Genomic DNA, 14,682 nt, shown 5'->3' with positions numbered 1-14,682 from the left:
CCTCTGGGCAGTGAAACAACTACAACACAATTTAGAACGTCAAAATATTTGAATAAACCTAAGGTATATGAGCTATATGGGAGTCCGTGACTGTACAGGAACATAATAAACCAATGTAGTTTGGATCATCGCCTGTAGTAGGATGCAGATAAATAATACCTTAATGAATGCAAAAGTAAGCCAGACATGGTAAAATTCATACACACCGAACTAGAAACAAGTATTCCCTATCCACCTTTTTTTGGGCATGGCCAAAATGTTATTTGCCATGATTGTAGGGGAATTTACGGAATTGTACCTGTAAAATCATAGACACACACTTCATAAGTTTCTTTTCCTGAGACTTAACGCAACATGAATGTCTTTTCTTAAACTTAAAAAGGAAAAACACGAAAAATGATCTTCTTCTTTGTCTTCATGTACACAATGCACACAAAAATATATGCGCTTTACTTTGGCCATACTGACGGAAAAAGAGAAAGAAGGATAGTTAGAGAGTTAGAAATTAGATAGAGCATAGGGATAGAGTGTGAAGGACACACGTGCCACAGAATAGCACTGAAAGGGGGCTTTAGATGGCATGGTGGTGTCAAAAGTGACACTGGGGGCGGGGCAAGGAACTGTCATCTTTCTTCTTTCAGGGAAAGGGGAATGACACATCAGGGGAAGGGGCATGGAGTGCTCTCATCTTCATCTCAAACTGTCCCCGTCTCGCCAAAAGGTACCAGGCTCGTTATCGATTGGATCCATCATCGCAGCATCTCCTTCTATGGCTGGCTTCCTCCACTGTAGGTCACCATAGTCAACGTCTCTCCAATTGTTTGAATTTTGTCTGTAGAATAGACCCATCTGACGGCTCGTTGGCTCCATCTCCTTCTGTTGGGCAGCTAATCTCCAAGGTGGACACTGTTCCTCTTTCCGGTTGCACTGTCTCCAGAAGTGCGTTCTCTTGTGACAGATATAACAGGGTGCTTTCAATTTCCCTCGTCGTCTCTGCTGCTGTGGGAAAGGTGGACGCACTGCAACACAATCCCTTGTGAAATGGGTCATCTCTCCACAAGTGTAGCATCCGGCATAATACGATGGGATCTGTTGTAGCCTCTGGAACGGGTTTGTTCGGTAGGCATCATACTTCGGAACTGTTGCATACTGCGGCACAAATGGGGGAATAGGCACCGATTGTGGCACCTTTTGCTCTGTGTGCGGGTAGCTGACAGACTCATCAGCACCTGGCAAGGGCTGACTTCCTTGTGGTTGTCGTTTCTCCATGATCTCTGCAAGCTGTGCTTTCTGTAGCCTCCTTTTTATGGCTAAAGCCTGCGACTTCTCGTCGGCCTCTCTCTTACGGACTAAATTCACCGCGTGTGCCACTTGTTTTGTGTAGGACTTAATGTTCATTGCAGAAAGTTCCCATACAAGCTCAAGCTCCGATATCATCGCTTCTGGTAGTCCCTGCATGATTTTTGATCTAACCAGGGCTTCATCAATGTCACTCCGGGTAGCATTTCTTCCTGTTAAATCTGCCCACTGCTCGTACACTCTGGAAATGTAGTTATTTGGGTCTTCCTCCTCTCGTAGTGGGTCAATAACTACAGAATCCAAGGTCCTATTCCATGGATAGTGGACACTAAACGCACGCCCCAGCACACCCCTGTGCTCGGCGAAAGGGACTGCGTCATATTCTCCATTCTCAATAAATTGAGTAAGTCCTGCTTCGGTCAAGATGTCAGTCAACACCTGTTCTCCAGTGGGTCCAGTAGCACGTGTAACTAGCCTCTTAAAATCACCCATCGCTAATGGAATATCCAAGACAAGCTTCTCCAACTTGTTAAGCCATCCGCAAGCTCCTTCTTCAAGATTTGGCAAGTGACGCTCAAGGTGTAGAACCTCCATGCTTGACAATGGCTTATAGTCCAGAATCTGGTCTCTGAGGAACACTGGTGCTTGTTTCACAGCGTATTGAGACCTCCTTTCATCCTCCTGTCTCGGTTCAGGACTCCTCGTTCTGCTTTGTGGTCTGTTCGCTTCTCTGACCACTCGCTTCGTAGTTTGGTAGTTCTCACACTGATCCTCATCCGTTCTCCTCCGTTTCCTCCTGTCCTGCGTGTTCCTCTTCACCACACTTCTTCGGTGAGGACCCGACTTCTTAATCTTCTCCAAAATGTCATCAAAAGTCATTGTTAGCTCAGTTTCTGCCGCTGAAAGCTGACTCAATTGCTTAGTCAAGCGGGCACAAGCTTTCTGGTGTCTCTTCAACTTTTTGCCAATAGCAATCAAAGTCTCAAAAAGGTTTCTCTGCTCCTCGTCGCTGTCACTGTCCATCTGAGACTCCGTAGAATCTTCCTCTGCTGGGCTGGTGTCGTCCGGTAGACAGGAACGTTCTGTGCACTTCCTGCCAACATGGCGGGCATGCCAATGTCCTCTGTCGTCACCACTGTGAGCACTCTCCTCACTGTGGTGTCTGCTGTCATCACTGTATCTGCTGTCCTTGCTGCGGCGGTCAGCAGCTCCTCTCGCTGTAGTCACCATCACCTTTCTCTTGTGCAGGCTGCGGCCTGTTCTGCTTGGTTCAGGTAGGTCAGGTTGCACTGCTGGTGTCATCGCTGACTCCTCCTCTCCATGACTCGTCCTGGTGCTTACTGCTGCAGCTGCTGCGGTCGTAGCTTGCTGCTTCTCCTCTCCTGATGGAGACTCTTCTCCTCGTGCTGTCAGTGTCAATGTCTCTATACTGGGAGGCGGCCTGCTCTCTGCCCTCTGTGGCTGTGACAAGCATGCCAGAGGCTCAGGTGAAAAAAGTGGTGGCTCTTCACATGCTAGCAGATATGGGGTCACATGTTGTGGAGCTGCTTTGCATACTGTAGCAGAGCTTATCAGCCGCTTTGCCTCTTTAAAAAACATTGCCAAGACGGCCAACTCAACACGACGTTTCTCTGTCCGCTTTGCTGTTTTCTGACCTGCTCTATACGTACTGACCAGAATTTGCATTTTCCTAATGCGCTCTATCTCAAATGTTCCCTGGTCGAGCCAGATATCTTGCCAACGTCGTGCCCATTTTTTAGAAAGTTCTAAAACACCATTAAAAACTGTGCTACTTTCCTGTATGACCTCTGCCGGCGTCATAACTTTCTCAGAATCCATTTAAAAAAACTAAATGAGTAAAAAATAAACGAAGACAAAAAAGTGATGGTGTCTTGTTTACAAAAGTAATAATAGTAGAGAAAGTGAAAGATAAAGAGAGAGATAGTCACACATTCATTCAGATCTCACTCACACACACATATCACCCACACACACTCAGATCAGATCTCACAGGTCACAAACACAGGTCGGGGGTCAGTCAGCAGGACTCACACACTCATTTGCATCGGGGGGAGGCCAATGTCTTCAACCACACACACACACACACACACACACACACTCACTCATTTACATACAGGCCTAATGTAACAAGCTGTCTCTTACTGCTCAACTCACAAGACTCTTTCACACAAAGAAGAAAATGAAGGAAGAGATTACAGAACAGCCTAGTCTCAAAGATTAAAAGGACCCTAACATTACTCACTTCACAGTCAACTTCACTCACTCACTCACTCACTAACACTCTCCCCCATACACAAACATGGACCATTTGTTCCCAATGTAATTACTCACTACTTTTAATCTGAAAGTTACCCCATTAAATTTGAAATCCCAGCCAAATTATCAAAAATAGATATATATGAAATATACCTTGCCTACTGTCTGTTACTTTTAGTTACCTACTGAATAATTACTTCTGTTAAAGTTTAACCTTTGTCTTCAAAATGTTTATCCCACATTAAAACCCCATTACATGAACTTGCATGTTACTTCCTTTACAACCCCAATAAATGAATGATATTGCTTTTAGTACATAAATGATATATACCCTCCCCTCTTCGAAAACATAAAGCAATATGTTTTTGACAACTTAAATCAATAAAAATACAAGTTACCCCCAAAATGTAGCCTAAAGCCAAGCTCAAAGAAAAAGCTGACCTGCAGAAACCCCGACTATATACTGTACGCAGCCATGTTCGCTGTGGCCCTTTGTTCCTTCTCACACACACATACACTCTTACCCACACATTCCTACAAAGAGAATACCCCTCTTCATCCTCTTCATACTAGACACAAAGAATAAACCCCCATCATACATACCAAGCCCAATAACAGACAACCGACACACACACAAGAAAAAGAAGGGAAAAGGATTGTTCAATGAAAAAGTTACAAATTATTCTAGCCGAAACGGAACTGCTGAAAATAGGTAAATTCACAGAAAAGACAACCAAAATTGGCCTACTGTTAAATTAAGGTTAGCAGCCCTCAGTTGTGCTTAACAACAATCAGAAACTTAAACATTGAACAAAGAGAACGAATGAAAAAGGAGAATAAAGGAGAAAAATGGAAAATATCCCCTAAAATCCCCAATTAAAAAATGGCTAAACCCTACGCTAACAATCGGCTAACACAGGAGTGACTAGACAAAACGCAGGTCTAATACCGAGTAACTAGAAGAATTATCACCCGAGTGACTAAGAAAACATCTCGACATAAAAATGACCGAGGCCTACCCTACTCCAACACTGACTGTCCTCTGCTCACGCCAATATACTCACAGCCAAAAAGTCCAAAAGGAACAAAACAACTGAACGCCATCACTCCATCAAAGTCCTTCTCGCGTCCTCCGAAGTTCCTTTTGCGTGGAGTCCAAAAAACCCCATCAGACACGGGTTTCGGGCATCATTTTGTAGTAAACCAGGGTTTTGGTTCCATTCTGTTGTTTCTCCTATTAGACTGAATTATTAGACTGAATCTCTGAAAGGTCCAGGAAGGACTTGAGAGGTGATGAATGAAAGCTGCAGAGTTGTTCAGTAGAGTTGTTCTTTATTGACAGAGTATAGATCGATTCCATGAGTCAATGCATTCCTGCTGAAGCCGGAGCTACCAGCTTTTCCAACAGTCCTCCGCCGTACGCGGGCTTCTCTCCCTTCCTAAGTTACATTTTGCTATCACCTTATAAACATTTACAAGCATTGGGGGAGAATCAGAGGAGGGGTCAGAAACCCCTAGGTCATCTAATCAGCTGTCTTCGATCTAACAAAAGATTTGGCTTGGTGATGCCCCACTGAGTCGACACCCTGGAGGGACCTCTGTGTATCTCCTACAGAATTAGACTAACATGTGTCTCATGTCAAGATCTCATGTCACTCTTAATGTAATATCTACTTTAATGTGCAATGCATATACTGTATGTCTCACTTATATAAACCTAAGCCCTTAAAACATGTGTTTGCATCTGACAATGTAAAGAGTGTAAACCTTAATTAGTACTTTGCTAAAACGATCTACAGTATGTAAAAGAGGACAGGGTTGAGACCCCAAAGCCTCCATCTAGATGAGAATCCCGACACCTAAGCAAGCCTCAAAGGGTTTAAAATAGAATGAGCCCTTTGTCATCCCTGCTTGCCACTACAGGTGGTCAGTCAATCAAGAGACCAGATCTAAATGCAGAGTAACACAAACGAACCTAATCAGATCTCGTCTTGCCTTGGTAGAGGTTTGGAGGCTGCCTAAACAGCCATTTGCTCAAGTTCCCCACTACATTATAATAGTTGATATTATGCTGAATTATTATGCCTTATTGTCTGATCAGATATACTTCACATGCACATTAAATAGTTTTGAGAGTCTGCAGTATGTCACCCCCTAGTGACCTTTTAGTGTTACTACATTTATACAAAACAGGACAGATGGAGGGTGGACAGACAGACAGACAGACAGACAGACTTGTCCTCAAAGGTACAGCCACAACAACCAGCAGCTGTGCATAATACCTTGATAAAAATAAGCAACACATAATCAGATTGATTCCAAGACATAAATCACATTAAATTATATACTGTACTGTACATCCAATTAAAATGTCAATGTTGTTTTTGCTCTGGTTGCTTTACCATCATTGAAATACATATTTAAATGTTGTTTTTTATATATAATGGAATCGATGGCACTTGGGCTGAAACATTACCAAATATGGAGTCATACGTCGTCATATAGATAGGCCTACAGTACAACATAGGGGACTGACATCATATACTGTCCACATGAAGTCTGAGATGCAAATGAAAGCCACTCCCGTATTACACCCCCACATTTAATGTTACAATGCATACAATTTATAAGAATATACAAACCTGCCTGCAGGTCTGGGTATATTCTCTTGTGTTTTCAAGCAATCCCTCTCTGTTTGTGTTGCTGCCTGAGCCATCTTAATCAAAGAACAGGTTTTTAGGGACCATTTCAGGTGCTCAGCGATGTGAGGAATTAGGAGCATGAAGCTTATCACAGGCGGTCTTGTGTCAGATATCTGACCTACCACCATGTTGTCTGCAAATGTAATGATGGTGTTGGGATTTATGGACAGGCACACATGTTGTGGTTCGGTGGGTGAATAGGTACAGTAGTATAGGTGCAGTGTTGAGCTGAGGCCAAGGTGGTGTAGTTTTGTGACAAGCTTAGAGGGAGGATAGTGGTGAATGCAGAACTGTAATCAATGAATAATATTCAAACACACGTTCTTGTCCTTCTGGATCAGGTGAGCAGAGCGAGGGTGAGATGAAATGCAGTGGAGATGGAATCCTTGGTTCTTGGAACAATACAATGTGCTGGTGTGGGTTGAGTAATGAGGGGATGGTGGCTTTGATGTGTTTCAGCACAAGTCTCTCCAAGCACCTCATTAAGATAGTAGTGAGAGCAATGGGGCGGTAATAATTCAGAAACTTTACTAATTTATAATGATTGTTTGGACACAGGGATAATGGTGGTAGTTTTTATTTGTATGCATGTTGGCACTGTAGCTATAGGGTCCAGCAAAATGCTAGTACAGGTCAGCACAACATGCTCTGATCACCCGTGCTGGTATGTGGTTGGAGCCGCTACTTTGTGTATCACTGAGAGGACCTAACCTCAGGGGTGGACAGGGTGAGTACATGGTCGTCTGATGATGGCAGGGTTTTGACAGCAATCTTTGTGTTGAGTCTGTCGAAGGTATACCCTTTAAACGTTTACTACTGTACATTCCAAAAGTTATCACATCTAATATTACTATGCAATAACTCAGATAGAAAGCTTGTTAATGTATTTTGGATTTCTCTTTTGTTTTGACTTAGTGTTGACTAGACAGGACATCGTGGCTATAGCAGAGAAGAGATGAGCAGCAACAGGATGCACATCCAACCACACGTGTGCTTGCTATCGTCATCTACTTTTGCCTACTCACAAGGCCCAGATAGCTGCACTATACGTATATATTATATTTTGCTGTATTTTTACCTTTTCCTTCATCACACAGCTGATCATAGCACATATTACAATTCATGCAGTTCCATTGTTATTTTTTCCTTTCTCTTTTGTCTTATCAACAACAACCAACCAGGACAACATAGCCGAACAACCAGGTTACTCTCATAGACAGCCCAACACCCCCACATGCTATCTGAATGTTTTTCAATTCACACCTTTTGTCAAAGGTGTTGCCATTGTCTGTCACTCCACTCAACGCTTATTTCCTGCGGATGTTGAACATTTCTCATAAATCTAGTGATCGTTTTCTTACAAGACATCGTTTCCCCACAGACACACACAGCAGTAGTTATAACTCATGCATAGGAAGTAGAAAAGGTTGTTCAGATTCATTCATCTCAGGAAAGGATGGGGCACACACTGCCCTGCGTGCTCCTCTGTGAGTATATAAATATTACCAGTAGATCTATTGAACTAATATTTGATCCATTTCAATGAAGGAATACATTGCTGTACCTAAACAACATTTTGGTAAAGTTAAGCTGCTGCCGCAGTAAAATTGATAGTACACCAATGTTTTCACCTTGCTTTAGATTTATCATTTCAACAATATGTGGATTTACAGGTCATTATGAAACTATAGGCAGTACAAAGACACCCTCTATAGCAGTGGTTCTCAACCTGTCCTGTGGTACATGTACCACTGGTGGTACTTGAGCCCCCCTCTGGTTGTACGCAAAGGAGTTTACCAAAAATAAGAAAAAGACAAGTGGAGTGAAATATTCTTTTATACTTCATGTCGTTCTTCTGACCAAGCAATTTGTTGAAATAGGCTCTCCAGCCGTGCTGAAATGCATGAGGGCACACCTAGCTGTTAAAAGATTTGAGAACAGATTAATCACATTAGAAATGTCATCATTTGCACGGGAAGTTCACAAATGTACAGTAGTAGCTAAAGCTGCTCATCAAATGATTGCCTTAGAAATGCAACAAAAACTAAAGAATCTCCATGAAATCAATGAATAAGTTGACCTCCTGTGCATAGCTAAATACGTACTTAACTTCTACGCACCTGTATTTTAACATCTGTTATGGTGGTACTTGGAGAGACAAATATTTTCTGAGGTGGTACTTGGTGTAAAAACGTTGAGAACCACTGCTCTAGCATCCACTCCTATAGTATAACACAGTGTATATCCTACTATTTATTCATGTATTTATTTTTAAAAATCAATGAAGCTGCATAACATTTGTTGGATATTATAATTTTATTGCAAACTTTTCACAATTTAATTAAAGGAGCACCATTTTCAGACTTATCTTCATATTACAGTACTAGTCCTCACTAACATTCATTATAAGATGGCACCATTTAATTATGTCATAATTTATTATGGCGTTGATATTAATACATTATTGGCAGAATGGACAAATTATTGTTATTTGTCGTTATTGAACTTGATTCAACTGTAGCAGATGACGTTGTTCATGTTCGTATTAAGTTAAATAGAAATTAAATGCAGATATTCATGCTTATAGCTTCATAATATCATCAAATATCTTTCAGTGCTGAGTAGCTTATTCCTCTCCTATGGACACAGTCAAGGTGAAGATTAATTTTCTAATTACATTTATTATGTTTATTCACTAAATCATATATTTGTGCATGCTTATGTGCGTGCGCATGTGTGTGTGTGTGTGTGTGTGTGTGTGTGTGTGTGTGTGTGTGTGTGTGTGTGTGTGTGTGTGTGTGTGTGTGTGTGTGTGTGTGTGAGTGTGTGTGTGTGTGTGTGTGTGTGTGTGAGCGAGCGTGCGTGCGTGCGTGCGTGCGTGCGTGCGTGAATTTACCCACAAGGATCACTAAAGTTTTGCTCAACTGTATGTGACTTCTACAGAACATGCAGAAGCTGTTCTCAGCAGACACCCTGACTGGCCTGATCATTTCCTTGGAGAGACTGTTATTCTGAAATGTACAATACAGCAAGGACATGCCTCTGACTGGAAGTACACATGGTGGAAGGATAACATTAAGAATTACAGACAATTAGATGAATATGTAATAAGTCCTTCTGAGTACTATCCCAGTGGTAAATACCAGTGTAGAGGTCAACGCAAGTATGACCAACAATTATCCAAATACAGCAATCCCATCACTATGACTTTTAAAGGTATGGATACTCTGTATAGTTTTGATAATTCTATACTATGCTTTCTTCACACAACTGCTCCATTCCAACTCTGCCTTGCTGCCTCCTTATTGACTGCTCACAAAAAAATCACCTATATTAGCTTTTGTATCATCAATTATTTTATTCAACAGTATGTCCTGTCAAACAGTAATTACAATGTCTTAATCCAGAGATATGTGATTTCCAACAGCCAACCCCCAGCCTGTTTTGAGTGTGTCTCCACAATGGTTGAGTCCTGGAGCCTCAGTGACTCTGAGCTGTGATGTTAAAGAATCATCTACAGGCTGGTTGTTCTACTGGTACAAGGCTGTTCCTACACCATCATACAATGCCTACAATATTGAGCTCTTACCTGGTAGCCACAATGGAACTGTAGAGGGATCCTACATCATTCATGGTGCTACAGGCACAGGAGGATATGTGTGTAAAGCTGGGAGAGGAGACCCAGTTTATTACACTGAAGACAGTAAACCTGTGTTTGTGTGGTCTGGTGGTGAGTTTGACTCATAATTCATCATAAATTATTCTACTGTAGGTTTTCTAAACAACCTACAGGACAGACCTACAGGACAGACCCAGTGACAGTTTTCTATTTGTATTTCTTTCAAATTCTCTCTTTCTTGAGTTTACAGTAGCTCACTCTGTCATATTAACATTGCTCTTTGTTTGACTTTTGACCTCTGATCCTGTGTTGTGTTTTAGATCCTCATCCTTCAGCTTCTCTCACAGTGAGTTCTAACAGAACTCAGCACTTCATCAATGATTCTGTCTCACTGAGCTGTGAGGGAAACTCTGCTGAATGGAAAGTGAAGAGTTACACAGATCGTTTGAACGAGATCTCATCCAGGGGTTCAGTCACTGGATCTACATGGAGGATAAGATCTTTACGTAAAAGTGACACTGGAGTGTACTGGTGTGAGTCTGAATTGGGAGAGTACAGCAATGCTGTCAACATCACAGTACATGGTGAGTTCTACTGTACCTAATGATACTGCAGCATTCTAACAACTCATTAAAAGCAGGCTTTCGTATTTGCTCAGTATGAATTCTAACATGTGGACTGTTTTTAACTTGTCAACTGTTTTACAGAAGGTTCTGTCATCCTGGTGAGTCCTGTCCACCCTGTGACTGAGGGACATTCTGTGACCTTTCAATGCAAACACAGAACAGACACGTCACTTTCCAACGTGGACTTTTATAGAAATGAAGAACTGGTCCAAACTAAAACCAATGGAGAGATGGTAATACCTGCTGTATCTAAGTCTGATGAGGGCTTCTACAAGTGTAACTATTCTGGAGAAGAATCACAACAGAGCTGGATGACAGTGAGATGTGAGTATACAATTTCTCATTTTCTTTTGCATAATGCAAATTTAAATATAAATTAATTAAAACACAGAATAGTTAAGAATAATGAAACATCTGTTTTACTCTGGCAGAATTACACTTGCAGTAGTATATGTTAAATAGCCAGAGATATACTGGTAGTTCATTATCTAATAATAATTCATAATCTTTAAATGTAAAACATGTGTTTTACTGTCTCAACCTTCAGGGTCTGGATCTGTGGAACAGAGTTTTCCTCATGTAGTGGGACGTCGACTTATTGTGGGACTTCTTGTTGTGATTCTACTGGCCATCATTCTGCTCCTGTTGTATCGATACAGAACCTTGAATGGTGAGAACCACTCAAATAGAGATTGTATCTTTTAAAAAACTCTGGGAAATTGTCCTCCTACACAGACTGAACAACATATTTTGCTCTTTTTATTACAGATCCATGTTGGGACAGGTACTGCAGGTACATCCCTCCGTCTCTCGGCTGTCCCCAACTGACTGTTTTGTGTGTGTGTGTGTGTGTGTGTGTGTGTGTGTGTGCGTGCGTGCGTGCGTGCGTGCGTGCGTGCGTGCGTGCGTGCGTGCGTAATCTTATTTATAACATGGCCACAGTAGATCTTCTTTAAATATTTATCTTGAATTAGATTTGTCAAGTGCCAGGGAACCAATCAGGACTCAGACCAGATGACCAACCAGAGAGGAAGTGCAGATGATGGACATTCCCCACTTCAGAATGGTCAGCATTTCAACCAATTAACATTAACATTACTGCTTGATGAGAATTGGACTTCAACCAACCAAACAACCAATCATTCAGCAGCTACAAAACAGGCATTATTTTGCCACAAGAAAAAAAAAAATATTTATTCACGGATGTCTATGGTTTTTTCTTTCAGACGAACGTGCAGCCGAGTCCAGTGATGCAACATATTCAAATATTGAACTAAAACATATGGGCAAGAAGCACCAGGGTGAGCAAGCAAAGAAATTATGAAATAAATATGAAATATGATTAGAATTTAGGAGGAGATGATTTGAACTGGTAATTTAATTCACAGATGTCTACGGTATGTTACTTTCTTTCAGACAAGCCTACTGAGTCCAGTGATGCAACATATTCGAAGATTGAACTAAAATATATGCGCAAGAAACACAATGGTAGGCAAGCAAACAAATATGAAATATGATTAGAAGGAGATCATTTTAATAGATAATTGTTGAATTTACGGATGTCTATGCTTCTTTCTTTTAGATGAGCTTGCAGCTGAGTCCAGTAATGTGACATATTCACAGATTGAACTAAAGAATATGGACAAGAAACAGAAGGGTGAGCAAATAAAACACATGAAATGAATATAAACTATTCATTAAGGTGAAGCTTTCACTCATCCCATGCTAGGTGTGTATGTGGGTGCCTGTGTGAGCTAAGTTGTTACTCATGCACTTGAGGAAATAACAACATACGTTATTCTGTCTCAGCCTGTGTGTCAGTGTGTCAGTATGAACATCATAACGTAGATGAACTACAAAACAATGTCTATGTCTATCTGTGTCTTCTGTAGTGGCATGAATTATCAGTATACCTTACTTCAATTTGACTCAAAAAAAGTAATTTCAACAAAAGGTAGAGTGTAATGAATCAATTCAATTCATTCAACCAAATCAGCAGCTCCAGCCACGTGCAATCTTTAATACAGTCATGGGTTCCCTTTATACATAACAGAAGAAAACAAATAGGACTCCGGGTCCATACATTTTTTCTTAGTGATCTTGCTGAACTAGCTGACAACAGGTGAAAACATGTTTTGCTTACTGAACTGTGAGCAGTAAATAGACCTACATAATCGACAAGGTGTCCTCACAGTAGAGGGGCTTACAGTTGCAATTCAGCAGGAATGAAGGCATAAGACTTTAATGAAGCACAAGTAATTTTAGTATCGTCACATCTGGCCACGATACTTCATAAAAGTGTATCATGTTATGCTCCAGCATAGCATAGCTAAACATGAATACAAGTGTTCCTAATAGAGATTTTCCTCCACAGAGACACCTGCTGATCCACTTGAGAGCTCTGAAGTGAAGACTGGAGCAGCCACAGGTACACCGTGTGTACCTGTATAATCGTATTAAGTGCATTGAATATGTGGGAAATTAGTCACATGGTTTTGCAGGTCAAACTGATCCATTCTGTCACATTTTCAGAACTTTTCGAATGTTAAAGCTGCACTATTATTTTTACAGATCTTGGTCGGTTAAATGCTGCACTTTACTGTTGCTGCTTATTCTGTAGTTTGTAACAATCTAATTCCCTTATGTATATATATGTATCTAACTTTAGATATGTGGCCATGGTAACAGCTCAGATTTGGAGGTCTATAATGTGTTGTGTTGTGTTGTGTTGTGTTGTGTTGTGTTGTGTTGTGTTGTGTTGTGTTGTGTTGTGTTGTACAGTAGAAGGAGCAGATACACCAGATGTGACGTACGCCCAGGTTAACCACAAAAACAAACGCAAGTCAAAGAAGAAAGGTGAAAAATGGGATATTCATCTACAATGTACAGTGTAATGCATCTGTTGGATTGAAACATAATAATACACAGCTAATTCTGAAAAGACATGTGAAGACACAGCCACATACAGTCTTCTGTGATATAATTCAAAAAATGAATATTCTAGATACATTGGGCATGCAGTGAAATATTCAAAACCTTTTTCGTTTTCATTTAGAATTTCTATGGCATACAGCTCATGTCAAAAATCCATATATCAAAATATTACAATATTACACGAGACCACTCTAAACAGGTTTCCTCCACAGAGAGACCTGCTGATCCACTTGAGAGCTCTTGGTATTCTAAAGTGAAGACTGGATCAGCCACAACAGGTATACTGTGTTTAGCCTGGGTTCCAGCCCAACTCAACTCCACCCCCTGGTGGAGGTGGTGGTGGTAATCCGAAGTGTGTGAAAGAGGCTGGCAACAGGCTACACTGTGTTATGTATAATCATTATTAAGTCCATTGACTATGTGGGGAAATAGTCACTGCTGGTCAAATGGTTTTGCAGGTCGAACTGATCCATTCTGTTCAGAACTTTTCGAATGTTAAAGCTGCACTATGTAACTTTCATCTTTTTTATAGATTTTTCTTTGTAATATTGTTTAAATTTATCAGGTTGATTCAGTATTCTGCATTTTGTACAAATCTAATTCCCTTATGTATTGCCATAACTTCAGATATCTGACCATGATAACAGCTTTTGGGTTTTGTGCAAAGTTAGCAGTGTTTTTGGAGGGCTGTTTAAATACTGTGTTGTGTTGTGTTGTGTTGTGTTGTGTTGTGTTGTGTTGTGTTGTGTTGTGTTGTGTTGTGTTGTGTTGTACAGTAGAAGGAGCACCAGATGTGACGTACGCCCAGGTTAACCGCAAAAACAAACGCAAGTCAAAGAAGAAAGGTGAAAAATGGGATATTCATCTACAATGTACAGTGTCATCATGCATCTGTTGCATTGAAACATAATAATATACAGCAAATTCTGAAAAGACATGTGTAGACACAGCCACGTACAGTCTTCTGTAATATAATTCATTTTAACTGTCATATATTCTAGATACATTGGGCATGCAATGAAATATTCAAAACCTTTTTTGTTTAATTTAGAATTTTTATGGCATACATACAGCTCATGAACATGAAAACTTCTCAAAATATTACAATATTACACAAGACCACTCTAAAAAAGTTTCCTCCACAGAGAGACCTGCTGATCAACTTGAGAGCTCTTGGTATTCTGAAGAGAAGACTGGATCAGCCACAACAGGTACACTGTGTTAT

This window comes from Nannobrachium achirus, assembly GCF_963921795.1.
Source record: "Nannobrachium achirus genome assembly, chromosome: 14".
Classification (NCBI taxonomy): Eukaryota; Metazoa; Chordata; class Actinopteri; order Myctophiformes; family Myctophidae; genus Nannobrachium; species Nannobrachium achirus.
This window is presented reverse-complemented; position numbering follows the sequence as displayed.